The 14,806-nt window shown below is 40.3% G+C and overlaps 1 protein-coding gene across 33 annotated transcripts in view; it reads right to left on the reverse strand.

Moving 5' to 3' along the window:
- Positions 1-14,806, reverse strand: part of MBNL3 (muscleblind like splicing regulator 3) — a 124,800-nt gene that overhangs the window by 89,449 nt on the left and 20,545 nt on the right. For 6 of the 33 annotated variants that reach the window (XR_014834557.1, XR_014834554.1, XM_085006171.1 and 3 more), the window contains exon 2: positions 14,743-14,799. The exons of the other annotated variants lie outside the window; for them this stretch is intronic. The gene's annotated coding sequence lies outside the window, so the exon portion shown is untranslated. The remainder of the gene's footprint in view (positions 1-14,742; positions 14,800-14,806) is intronic. 33 annotated transcript variants of the gene reach the window in all.

Consider the following 14,806-nt stretch of genomic DNA (forward strand, 5'->3'; position numbering starts at 1 on the left):
ACCAAATAGTGTTATCGAGTCTTTCAATATTTAAAGTTCTCAGATGTCACAATAATAGAGTCATGGACACTAATTTAAAAATCTCCAGTCTCCCAATTTTCTTCCCAGCTTCCTGTAATTGCAATATGAAAGCTCATTACTGCCTATCCATGGAAGCCAGAGGATCCTGAATTGCTGATAATTTTTTGAATATATCTTTTCATGCATCTGGCAAATAAGTTAGAAAATGCTTGGCACATTGGGTTTCAAATCACCCATTCAAAAGAACATGTGGTTCAGAAATCTAGCACCCAGCTGGCAGAAGGGAAGCATAGAAGCCTTTGGGTACACTAAATCCCTCCCCCTAGAATAGAAATTTTCTACCAAAAATGGTTATCCAAATCAAAGCAAAAACTCTGAACCGAGTTTTAAATATTTACTTATTTATTTATTTATTTATTTATTTATTTTTAGGGCTGCACCCACAGCATATGGGGGTTCCCAGGCTAGGGGTCGAATCAGAGCTGTTGCTGCCGGCATACACCACAGCCACAGCAATGCCAGATCTGAGCCGCATCTGTGACCTACACCACAGCTCACAGAAATGCCAGATCCTTAACCCACTGAGCGAGCGAGGCCAGGGATTGAACCTGCAACCTCATGGCTCCTAGCCAGATTCCCTAACCACTGAGCCACGACGGGAAATCCCCAAGTTTTAGAAATTATGAAAAATTGTGATCCTATTATACTACATTCAGGCAGCCAATTCCTTTTAAAAGTCCTCTCTGTCTGTTGCTAATTTGAAGCTTGTTATATCAAAATCTGGAGTATGCAAATCAAAATGGAAAGGCAAAATAAAAATGATCTCTCCTTAAGAGGATTTCACAAGATCTGAGTAAGAGCCTGAAAAGAAAGCAGGATTTGAAAATAAATTCAGGAGTTCCCGTCGTGGCGCAGTGGTTAACGAATCCGACTAGGAACCATGAGGTTGCGGGTTCGGTCCCTGCCCTTGCTCAGTGGGTTAACGATCCGGCGTTGCCATGAGCTGTGGTGTAGGTTGCAGACTCGGCTCGGATCCCGTGTTGCTATGGCTCTGGCGTAGGCTGGTGGCTACAGCTCCCATTCGACCCCTAGCCTGGGAACCTCCATATGCCGCGGGAGCGGCCCAAAGAAATAGCAAAAAGTCAAAAAAAAAAAAAAAGAAAATAAATTCAAGGAAAATGCTGAAGTCAAACCAGCAAGGAAGTCTGTACGCCAAGGTATGCACGAACATGTATGGAAAATACAAAAATACTATCGATAAGGATCATTCAAAAAAATCAACTCAGCTTAAATGGCCAAGCAAAAAAGAAGGAGTAATGGCTTAAATGTTGGGTTAAAGAGAGAATTTACATTTATAGTCAGGTGAATGGAATTCCATTAAAACTGATAAAATTCTAGACTATAGTTATCACACTGTGTTCATCAACTTAAAATCAGATTAGTGTACCTTATATGAATGATGAGGAAATTCAGTTACTATGATATCATCTATATCACCACGTACTGAATGACTTCAGTGATTAAACTGGACTACCATATAATTTAATGTACCAATGTAGGAGACAAAAATGCCTTGATTCTCTTTTAAATAACAGCACGTCATACAAAAGAGCATAAAGGTTCTCAGCATAACGGAAACAACTTCAACTCACACTGACATGAAACTGAGCTTAAATTCTCAGGGTCCAAATATGGATGATATCACCGATCACATGTACTTGTTCCACTAAAACCATTCAAGCCTCAAGCCACAAAGCAGTGTTCACATTAGTAATCACCGAAACAATACAACTTGGGTTATCAGGTCTGTCAAAAGTCTAACAAGACTCTTTCACTAAAGGATAAAGACGTTAAGAATGCTAGAGTTGCAAGTAATGCTGAAAGATCAAGTCTAGTCCATTACCTTAGGGCAAGTAAATGAAGGACTCTAAACCACTCAGGGTAGATTGCTCATATCCAATTATTGAATACACATTGATAGTGGTTCTCTGTAATTTCTTTTTCATAAATTTTTTTTAATGGCCGCCCAAGGAAGTTCCCAGGCCATGGACTGAATCTGAGGTACAGCTGTGGCAAGGCCAGATCCTTTAACCCACTGTGCAGGCTGGGAATCGAACCGGTGCCTCCGCAGTGACCTGGGCCACTGCAGTCGGACTCTTAACCTGCTGCGCCACAGCGGGAACTTACCCCTAAATACATTCTTTTTTTAAAAAAAACAATACATTTAAACAAACATTCATTAAGGACTAACTCGGGGCCACATAACTAGATGTCAAGGTTATAAACATGGATAAGTCACAGCAGCCGCTCATGCAAATTTTACCTACGAAATTTCAAACAGGTTAGGAAAAGATAATCTTAGTGGAGAGATAACATGATCTTAGGAATCCAGATGTTACATACCTTTCATTAAAAAAAAAAACAAAAAACAGAGTTCCCACTGTGGCTCAGCGGAAACGAATCTGACTAGGAACCATGAGGGTGCGGGTTAAATACCTGGCCTCGCTCAGTGGGTTAAGGATCTGGCGTTGCCATGAGCTGGGGTGTAGGTCGCAGACGTGGCTTGGATCCAGCACTGCTGTGGCTGTGACACAGGCCTGCGGCTTCAGCTCTGATTCGACCCCTAGCCTGGGAACCTTCATATGCCATGGGTGCAGCCCTATAAAGACAAAAGACAAAAATAAAAATAAATAAATAAACAACTTACATGATTTAGGCCCCCGAGGCTACTGATGAATGGGCCAAACCATAATATCCTTAGGAACCCATCCACTCCTTGGCCGTGTCCCTCAGGCATCTTCCTGTGTTTCTCCCACCAATATCCCTGTGACTTTTTCTACAGTTCAGCTCTGCCTCTCTCTCAAGGAAGGCTTCCTAAGCCTTCCCTGCTGGAACATCTTCCAGCTGATACCTCCTCTTCCTCACTCGCAAATCATTCCTGCACACACTTACTAGAGACCTCTGTCTCTACCACTCCATGAAAACTGTTGCAGAGTCTAGAGCTGCATTCAAGAACAATGCTAATTTGCATTTAACATTGCTAGAACTATAGGTACATTTACTATTTTACACAACCACTTCGTCAATAAATGCTGAGTTGAAAAATTACATAAATAGTAAGGGTGGCAGTATGCATAACATAGTAGTTACCCATTAAAAAAAATCTTTGGCATTGTCAGTTGTCTATAAGTGAGAGTCCCTATGTTTACAAAAATGAGTTTTTCCCACATTCATCCTCCAAACACGTATCAAGTACTATATACAAGGCACTGGACATGGTTCCTCTTCTCATGGACTTGAAGAGTCTAGCAAAGTGTAATTACAATGCCACACACTTAATAAACTCATTTACAGAGAGAAGAGTATGACATGATTTTTTTAATGTAAATATTTTAAGGTAGAACAGAACATGCTTCCTTAGAAAGGGCAAAATCCCCCTTGTTCCTCTAGGGCCACCTTCTCAGCTCTGCCAAGCAGAAGGCATCACCAGGTTCTCAAACAGAACTCTCCACCATAAGCTGATTATGTCCTAGCTGTGCAGCTATTTCTTTGAACCACTTTTGCACAGGACAGAGCCTGGTACCTGACACTTAATAGGCTCTCGACCCATTTGTTTTCACTGCATGGATGAGAAAACTAAGACCCAGAAAAGAGAAGAAAGGTTAGTTGTTCTGCAGTGTATAGAATGAGCTTTAGAATCACAAAGACCTGGATTTGACCCTTGGTCAAGGTATTTAACTTCAGCAGCTCAGTTTCCTAGCAGGATTAAATCATATGACAGATGTGAAAATCCCTGGTGTCAGGGAGGCACTCTATAAACCCAAGATCCAGGTTAATGACACAGCACTGGTTTTAGAAATGGTAGGCCGGTTGCTAGGAATTTAAAGAAAATGAAAATATATAAATGAGCAAAATATGGTATTTATTTGACTTCTAGGCTTGACTTGAGCCAAAGCAAATGTTTAAATAAATTCAGTGTGGGAGAGTGCAAAGGACCTAGGTGGAAAAAAGTAAAGAACTTCCCTAAGGACAGAAAACAGAGCTGATGTAACAGCATCCTTAGAGACTAGAGTAGAACTTACCCAGATATTAGCAACATCAGTTAATTAAAAAGGAAAAAGTTTTATATCATCAAAATAAAGGTACAGTGCTTCAAGGTGGAAAAAAACAAATAGAATAAATGAAAGTACAACTTTTCCAGATCTTTAAAAGTGCCTTCTCCAGATCTTTCAAAAGGAAACAATTTAAAAATAAAGTCTCCTGAAAACTGGGAACTTTAAACAACTAGGTACTTACGAGAACAAAAAAGAGAAAAAAAAATGAAATGTTCCAGCTTAAAAAAAAAAAAATACAAGAAATCCCACCATAGAATTTGGGAGCTAGAAGCCCTTGTTCATAATCTCACCTCTTACCTATCTGTTGAAAGACCCTGGGCAAGTTACCTAAACCTCCTGTACCTCAGTTTCCTCATTCATAAAATGGTGTCAATGACAGTTTCAATCTCACAGTGTTGGTGTGTAGATCGAAATGTGTTAATATTTATAAAGCACTCTGGACAATACGGGCACAATACGGGCGCTAAGTAAGGGCCTCTGAAATACATCATCGGAGCCCATCTTGTTCAATACGGAAATAGGAATCTGACAAGCCTCATCTCATTACTGTACCATGACTAAATTTTTTTAATGTTTTGCTATGTATTTGCTCTGAAGCCATCAAGTTCCTTAGATAAATATTTATGAAATGGGGAAATCTGTTGGAGATGAATAAGAAAAACTAACGGCGAGCCGTGGATCTGGGGTGGAAACACAGAGTTGCGCACTTGAGCTCAGCCCAGTGAAGGACCAGCCTCCAGCCCGAGCCGGCCCGCCGCCGTGCGGGGAACTGGAGTAGGCACATCAACATCACCAGACAAGGCTGAGATGCCAAGAGTCAGTAACTTTTTATCAGAGAGGAAGTTCATCGTTAACGGGCAGGCTATGTGCAGAGCACTGCGTTTGGTCTTGGCCTGACAAAACATGCGTATCAGATGGATTCTCTTCCCTCGAGGACTTGATAATCTAGTTAGGGAGACAGCCTACCTCCCCAAATTATTAGAGCTAGCGTACGATTAAGCGCTGAATCTCCCTTGCTTCGTAACCACAAAGTCCTAGAAATAAAGAGTATTTCTCTCCTAGAATACACTCTCTTACCCAGAGGTGTTATTTCTTGAAAATCACAATGACTGTGACTATGCGAACGAAAGAAATAAGCGCCCCAGGGTTCCTGTTTTCCTTTTATGTAAATATGAAAGTGCCACATCTGCCAATGTCTCCCAAATGGGAAGCACTGCATTGATAGCAGCAGGTACAGGAAATTCAGGAAAGAGAGGGAGAAAGAGGGAACCTATACCTTTGCATTATGCATAAAAATCTGCTTTTTATTGGTACTTGAGTTGCTCAGTCATGAACGCAAGCAGACCTGAAGCTAAGATACATTCCCCACATTTTTGCTTTAATACGAGCCTGAGTCACAGGCTCACAATGTGGGCAGTGACGATCTACAGGCCAATTCCCTCATTTCTCAGACAAGATAACAGGACGATGAGTGATAAATCACTTGATCACAGTTACAAAGAAAGTGACACGACCAGCACAAGAGCTCAGTTCTGACAACCAGGATTGAATACTCTGTTCTCTGTCTCAAAGTTTTAATAGCTCTCTCTCTCCTCCCTTCCATTCCTCCATCAGTGTCATTCATTCTCTGTCTCTTCTTTCTCTTCATATTTAAACTCTTAATTTTCACAGCATGAGAATACATGTGATCATAAGAATTGAAGCCACAGGAGTTCCCGCCGCAGCTCACTGGTAACGACCCTGACTAGCATCCAGGAGGACTGGGGTTTGATCCCTGGCCTCCCTCAGTGGGTTAAGGATCTGGCATTGCCATGCGTGAGCTGTGGTGTAGGTCACAGACATGGCTCGGATCCCATGTTGCTATGGCTGTGGTGTAGGCCAGCAGCTGTAGCTCTGATTCAACCCCTAGCCTGGGAACTTCCATGTGCCAAGGGTGAGACTCTAAAAAGAAAAAAAAGAAAAAAAAAAAAAAGAACTGAAACCACTATGTCTCTACTTAAAACCATTCTATTTATTTGAAAGGGAAGTTGAAATAAATGCTTTCAAAAGTTAAGAAATAGAATGATGGCCTGTTTTTACAAAGCAGACTATAAAACGCCTGGAACTTGCTAGAGAAGTTAATAGATAATCTTTACTATTTGATGCAAATTAGCTTTTAAAACAACCCAAGCATCAAAGTCCAAAGCAAAGCAGGAGTTAGAATTAGTGACAGAAGCTGGCAGCTAGCTGGTGGAAGAGAGACCACCATGGGATATTTCAGAGACCAAAAGAAGATATAGCCACTTATCTACAGGAGCATATCACACTGCTGGAAACCAACGCATGAAGGGAAGGAAGGGTGCAGGCACTTGGGGCGGGGCAGTATGTGTGTTTGGGAGAAGGGATAGAATCTTAACAACTAATGGCTTAAAAGGAACTAAACCTAGTGAGACATAATACAATTCTTTCTTATATAAAAAGTGCCAAGAAATAATGCTTCACCTGAAACCTAAAGAAATCAGACTTTAGTCATTTAGGGCAATTAGAACTATCAGCAAAACAATTAACTCAGGCAGTAGAAGAGAAAGCTACAAGCAGAAAGCCTACAGGAAGCTGTATAAAGGCCTGTAGCCCAAGGCTTCTTAATACACAAAGTATTTTGAGTAAAAGGAAAACAGCTCCTTAAAGGAAAAACCAAAGAAAGCATGAGGTTATTAATAACAAAGTTTGATGGAAGAAAAAGTATTCATAATTATGTAATTTCTTTAAATAGTATTTAAAATTGTTCAACCAGTCTATAATTGGTAACTGAATATTTATTTTGACAATTTTAACAAATACTTAATTTTTATAGGAAAAAAACTGATTCATTTGTATACCATAAACCCATTCTGTTATCCACATGTGGGAAATCCAGATGGTTACAGTTTGCAATGGGATACCACCTAGTGGCACCTAACAGAATTGCAAGCACAGTGGCTTGCCCGCATGTGGCTAGTTTACAAGCGTAATTTAAGAATACGTATCCCAAAAATGTCACCTAATAACTAAGGCCATGCCTTTACAATAACTGATTTTATCACCTTGGTAGTATTTATAACACATTCATATTATTACAGCTAAATTTATTTTTTATTTTTATTTCCCCATTATTTTTTTTTCTGCTGTACAGCATGGTGACCCAGTTACACATACATGTATACATTCTTTTTTCTCACATTATCAGGCTCCATCATAAGTGGCCATAGTTCCCACTGCTACACAGCAGGATCTCATTCCAAAGGCAATAGTCTCCATCTATTAAGCCCAAGCTCCCAATCCATCCCACTCCCTGCCCCTCCCCCTCGGCAACCACAAGTCTATTCTCCAAGTCCATGAGTTTCTTTTCTGTGGAAAGGTTCATTTGTGCCATATATTAGATTCCAGATATAAGTGATATCATATGGTATTTGTCTTTCTGACTTACTTCACTCAGTATGGGAGCCTCTAGTTCCATCCATGTTGCTGCAAATGGCATTATTTTTGTTCTTTCTTATGGCTGAGTAGTATTCCATTGTGTATATATACCACATCTTCCTAATCTAATCATCTTATCCATTTCTATTAATGGATAAGATTTAGAAAATGAGTGGATTTCTCATTCATAATCAAACATCTGTATAGATAGTAAATTAAACAAAGGTCCAGCCATCACTCTTCCTAAAAATGAGGTTGACGGAAATTTTTTAAGAGATAAGAGGAGAATAATGTGGCATTAGATTATGAACTTAAAAATGGATGCATGAGAAAAAATAGCTTTTCTTCATCTGTTTTATAAAAAGATAAAGCATGCTATTGTCCAAAATCTATAGATCATATATAAAAGAGATTCAATTTAATAAAAACACTAGGTCATCTTTTTTTTGTGGTTACTAGAAACTGCTTTGATAGAAATTTTTTCAATACACGTTCTCTTTTTCTTTTAGTCTTAATAAACAACATACAGTAAACCTAATTAAATCTTTCTCTCATTACTAGAGATATTATAATGGCTTAAGGCCAGCAGTCCTGGATATCTATTCTTATTAAGGTTAATAGAAACTTCAATATGAATTGATCTTAGGCTATAATACGGGTTTTTTTTTCTTATACTTAATCTCTGGTAAATTCATGTTTTATATCTCCTAATGACCAAATGCAGATAAAATTCTTATTGACTGTGGGTTTAGATAGTTGAGTTCTACTTAATAGTTCACTGTATTTGACAAAATGTATCAACAACCCCCAGCAAAAGGAAAAATATGATCCTACAACATAAATTGAAAATTAAATATATCTTGTAATGCTAGCTAACATCAATACAATCTGCTCTTTACAACTGCAAAGGTTGATAAGATAACAAAGACTGAAGGAATACTCAATTTTCACATCGAGCGGGAACAAGAAATAAGACTTAACACCCAAGAAAAACACCCATACCATACTGCATTTTTTTTTAACCAGGTTATGCATACCAACAGAAAAACCATTAGTAACAAGTGGAATGGTGCTATAGCTGCTAAAGATAGAAGTACCAAAAAAATGTCCGATTCTGTTTGCTAGCCAAATACACGTTATGCTGAGCAGAGCTAAGAAGAGCTAACAACTATTTGATGCAACAGAAATGCCATTTTCTAAAAGCAGATGTAAGCTGAAATGCTAAAAACAGGATTAACAAGGAAAAGGGAAGGGAGGAGTTCCCGTTGCGGCAGCAGAAACGAATTCGACTAGGAACCATAAGGTTGCAGGTTAAATCCCTGACCTTGCTCTGTGTGCTGGGGGTCCAGCATTGCCTTGTGCTGTGGTGTAGGTCGCAGACATGGCTCAGATCCTGCGTGGCTGTGGCTCTGGCGTAGGCTGGCGGCTGTAGCTCCGATTAGACCCCTAGCCTGGGAACCTCCATATGCCGTGGGTGTGGCCCTAAAAAGCTAAATAGATAATAAAAATAAAAACAGAGGGAAAGGAGTCATGCAGAAATAAGGGAACGAAAACAGATTTTTTAGTGCTGGGCATATAGTAGGTTTTCACAAATACATGTCAGCATAAATATCAAAATCTAACATAGAGCCTACCAAAAAGCCTCCCTTGAGTAAATTACTTTGAGTATATATATTTGCACATATATACACTATTTAGGGCATATCTTATAAGCTACTATGTGTCTAGTTTGTTATGATAGTAGTTAACTCTTAAATTAGAAAATTTTTGCTCATTACACTCTGAATGATACAAAGCTGAACTTCACTTTGAAAGCAATGCTTCTGAGGAAAATGCATGTGGTTTCTCAAGGACACAAGCGACGTTTCCATCTGCATGGTATTCTTTTCAGGAGAACACTGCCTCTAACACAGGGTGGTGTGACCATTTGCATCCACACAGCACTTGAGAATTCTCCCATGATAAGCGAAGTGTTACTGTTATTTCAAAAACTTTCACTGGCAAACTGAAACTCAAAAAAATTTTTAAAGTGTTCAGCTTTATTCTTCATGTCCACATTTCTACTTCTAAACAAGGAACACATATTTTGGAGCATGTCAGATACTGATGAGAGAAAATAATTTTCCCTCCAGATACCAATGCATTATTTATGGGGGAAAAAAAGGTGCATATGCAAAAATTCAGTCAGGACACCAAGTTACTTTAGACTCTTTTTCACCAGGCTCTCCTATGCTATTATTAGTAAGGAAATAATTCTTCGATCACATTTCATTTTTTTTTCAATCCTATTTCACTGAAAAACAAAAAGATTAATATTCTTTATATATAAAGATGTGAAGAATATGGAATGTGAATTCCACATTCATATTGGACTTGGAAACGCTTGCTGAAAGCAGTTACCTCTTTATAATGATGGTTTTGGTCCCAAAGTAATCTTTTCAATGCTATAATTTCTGTAGCAACTAATTTTTCTTAATATTGCTGGCTCATCAGATACCACAAAAGCCCTGAAGTTCACATTAAGGTCTTAGTACAACAACACTTCATTTATTGGAATACTATCAGGCAGGGAGGTAGTCCATAAAATTGAAATGTCAGAAAACAAAACTCGCCAACATGAATATGTGTCTCTTATCATTGATCTGGACACAACTCTTTCGGAAATGCTTTTTAAACAGTTAGTGCTTCCTGAGACACATGATAGCGGGAAAAAAAGTGATGCTTTTTCTGATAATTTTGGTCATCATTACAAACAAACTTGAGCCATGCCTTGAAGGAAATGTTGAGCACTTTTTAAACGTCCCAAATGCCCGTGTGTTTGGAACCGTCATGTCTACTTTTCTTTTTTTTTTTTTTTTTTTTTTGTCTTTTTAGGGCTGAACCTGCAGCATATGGAGGTTCCCAGGCTAGGGGTCCAATCGGAGCTGTAGCCGCCGGCCTACACCACAGCCACAGCAACACGGGATCTGAGCAGCGTCTGCAACCTACACCACAGCTCAAGGCAACACCAGATCCTTAACCCACTGAGCAAGGCCAGGGATCGAACCTGCATCCTCACGGATACTAGTGGGGTTTGTTAACCTCTGCGCCACGACGAGAACTCCGTCATGTCTACTTTTATCTTTTGTCTGTCTTCCTCCTCACTGGCAAAATAGCTCTGACTTCAAGTACGCCTGCCTCTGTCACCTCCTCCACAAGCACACTGATTACATTTTCTGTGTTTTACAAAACCAGATTCAATCAAAGAAAACTCAGCAGACAACGACTCTGCGTAAGGTGTTCCATGCTAGACTTGTGTCTTAAAATACAAACGACAAGGGCTCTGGAATGCTCTCAGGGAGGGCCTTGGGGGCCTCTCTGTGAGGACAGCTCTGATGCTTTAGGATCTGGCCTTCAGGAGATCTAAAGTATCTGTCAGAAGCTGAGGTCTGGAAGTAGCGACCCATCTCTCTCTGGGGCGTGAGTCCTCTTCTCAGAAAGCGAGTTAGCATTTAAGATGCTTCGGGGGGCGGCGGGGGGGGGGGGAGGCTGTGAAGGTCCCAGAGCTCCAATGGCACGGCTGGTGGGCTGGGGGTAGATCTCCCAAAGGGCTATGAGCCAGGAATGAGATCCAAAATATTAAACAGCACACACTAATTAGGACTGAGGCATTCTGCGAGGAACTGCCTCCCCCCCAACCCCCCCATGAATCATGGCAGTGACCAGGCATGAGCAGTGGAAAGGGCGCTCTGGGCAGTGTCTATTTACCAACCAATAAGGAATTATTCCAATAAATAGTTCAGCAAGATACGGCCACGGTGATGTATGCTGCTGGACTAACACACTGATACTGTGCGAGGTGCTTGCTAACACACACCACGTGCTCAGATCCCTTGACATTTGTGCACAATGTAAAGAGATGTACGAGAGCTTGTTTGGACTTAAGTTGTTGAGCAAGAGGGAGGCTCAGATTTTCCAGGAAGCCAACTAAGAGAAAGCATAGTTTGGATTCCTAGGGAGAGACAGAGCCCTCCTTAAATCTAAAATATGACTAAAAGGCATGCCAATGATTAGGAAATACAAGGGAACTGGTTATTGCTGCCTCTGTTTATTTATCTTAGTACAGGCTCTGGAGAGTTAGTCACTAAACACATGATGATTTCTAGAGATAATTACAGAAGGTAATAAAGACTATTTGTTGGCGAATTTCTAAACCCGACTTAACCGCTTATGTATTTTATTTAAGGGACCTTCTGGATTAAAATTGATAATGACCCTACATGTCAAAGCTATACTTAACCCATTTACTTATTGCTACCGAGGAAGCTTCTTAGCTGGGACATTAAGCTGTTTTCATTTAGTGGCAAAGGTAAAATCATAATCAAGTATAATGATGAGGACGCTGTGACAACTTGGTCCATAAAGGTCAAAAGAACAAAGTGGCTCTCCCCTGGACCCTGGCCGAGCTGCACTTAGTTTAGCATCTAGTCCCACCGGGCTCCTGTTTTCTGTACCAAACTGGCTCCCTCACTCCTTCCGGTCACATTCAGCATTTTTTCATGTGCTTAATCCTCCAAATGACTGTATCATCACTGTACTAGAAATAATAAATGTGACAAGATAGAAAGATCAAAGGCTAACAGTAACATGAACGAAGGCAAAAACAGCAACCTCAATGTTCATTTATTATTATTCTAAAGGACTTTGTCTTTTTTTTTTTTTCCGCCAAGTGGAATTCCTAACTGCCAAAAACCTTTATCAGCAAGAGAAGGCTGAAAGTCACCACTGAATTCCCGCCCCTAGACAGCAGACTGGCCACATAAACCACAGGGCTGGCAAACAAGATGGCATCGATGCAATCAAGAAATGCAAATCCAACTGTTCTATGCTTTATTTCTTGTAAATGTTAAACTATGCATCAAACATTCTAAAAGCACTGATCCCTTAGCATGAAATAGCGTGTGAGCTATGGAAATTTTATCAAGCTAACCGACAGGAGATAGTCATGTAATTTATTGGAAAACTCCGTGGCCTTGTAAAAGGAGCAGAAAGGAATGTCCAAGCTGACCTCTCATTTCTAAGTAGAGATAATAGAGAACCTACTTGGCTTTTTTTTTTTTTTTAACATGTGGCTGCACCTGCGGCATATGGAAATTTCTGAGCCAGGGGTCGAGCCACAGCCACTGCAGAAGCAACGCCGAGGAGTTATGCTGCGAGCCACAAAGGAAGTCCCTACTTGGCTCTTGGTGTGAAAAGACTCAAAGGACGATACACTCCGTGTGAGAGAAAGCTTCACATCAGTCTCCAATGGTTTGGAAGTCATTTAAAGGTGCGTATGATTTATGAAAATAGAGTAATAAAGCATGAAATTTCAGTTGAATTGAAAATATAACAGGAATTATGCACTGTGTTTGCTACGTGTCTGGCACTAATCTCAGCATTTTCGTGTACATTAATTCATTTATTGCTCATAACGATCCTACGAAGTATATACTAGCATTTCCCCATTTTACAGATGAGGATACGGAAAGACTAACTTGGTGCAAGGTCACACAGGGGATGAGTGGAAGAGCTGGGCTCAAATTCAGGTACGCTTTAGAATGCTTGCTGTCACCCGCTACTCTATACTGCCTCCCAAGGGCACAAAAGTGCACAAAGACAACCTACAATTTCTAGGCTTGTTCCTAGGTATTTTGGCACAGAATGCATCACAGTACCTTCTATAAAATTGTAAAGATTTTGTCAAAGTTCTATTAAGATATAATATGATTTCTGGAGGTACCAGTCAATATTAATGACAGCTCTACTTAAATTTTATTTACAAATGAAATAGGTAATTGCATTGTGTTCATAGATTTAATGTCGAAAAACATGGCTTTTTATAGATTAGAAATATGCAGTTTCCCTTCAGTGTCTTGGTAAAAACTGAGTGCTTTTTTTTTTTTTTTTTTTTTTTTGCTTTTGAGGGCCGCACTCGCAGCATATGGAGGTTCCCAGGCTACGGATCTAATCAGAGCCACCGCTGCCAGCCTATGCCACAGCTGCAGCAACACCAGATCTGAGCCGCGTCTGCGACCTACACCACAGCTCACGGCAGCACGAGACCCTTAACCCACTGAGCGAGGCCAGGGATCAAACCCGCAACCTCATGGTTCCTAGTCAGATTCGTTTCCTCTGTGCCACGACATGAACTCCCTGGGTGCCTTCTTATTGGATGCGTTCAAATCTGGGGGAGAATGCCCCAGATGGGATGTGCCCATCAGAGAGGTGGATGAATGAGCTCCAGACACAGAACTATACTCAGGGTTTCAGCATCTTCATCAAACACGTCTGTCCAGCTCTGTCTCAACACTTGCCACACTGTAGTGGAACCCCTGCTTATCTGTCTGCTTGACTGTGAGCTCCTCGAGGGCATGTGTTATTTATCTTCAGTGTCTGGCTCAATGCCTCATATATAGTTAAGTTCTTAAGAAACACTTGCTAAATCAACAGAAGTGGTGAGCATCTGCTGTATGGAAGACACTGTGCTGGTGGGAAAATAAAGATCTGGTGCACAGGCAGGGTAGCATGGCAAAGTGCCCGGTATACTGTGGGACCAATAGGGGAGGCAGCCCAAAGAACAGAAATGGTCCGGGTGCGTCTTTGTGTAAGGTATCAGCTTTCCCCGTAAAGGTTACAGAATAAGTGGGAATCCCAAAATGTCCCAATCCATTGCTTCTCTTTAAAAAGAGATCAAATAAAGACGGTATGACGGAGTTCCGTCGTGGCTTGGCAGAAACTAATCTGACTAGCATCCATGAGGACACAGGTTCGCCCCTGGGAACCTCCATATGCCATGAGTGCAGCCCTAAAAAGACAAAAAAAAAAAAAAAAAGAAGAAGATATAGTATATTTATACAATGAAATATTACTCAACCATAAAAAAGAATGAAATAATGCCATTTGCAGCAACATGGATGGACCAGGAGATTATCATACCAAGTGAAGTCAGGCAAACAAATACGATATCACTCATATGTAGAGTCTTTAAAAAATGATAAAAATGAACTTATTTGCCAAGCAGAAAAAGATTCACAGACTTCAAAAACAAATGTACGGTTATCAAAGGGGAAGCGGGGAGGGATAAATCAGGAGTTTGCGATTAACATATACACACTACTATATATAAAACAGATAATCAACAGGGACCTACCGTATAGCACAGGGAACTTTACTCAGTGTTCAGTAATAACCTATACAGGAAAAGAATCTGAAAA

The sequence above is a fragment of the Sus scrofa genome, chromosome X (assembly GCF_054392235.1).
Source record: "Sus scrofa isolate SSC_HxYL_T2T_F1_AM1 chromosome X, Sscrofa_HxYL_maternal_Yorkshire_Landrace_v2.0, whole genome shotgun sequence".
NCBI lineage: Eukaryota > Metazoa > Chordata > Mammalia > Artiodactyla > Suidae > Sus > Sus scrofa.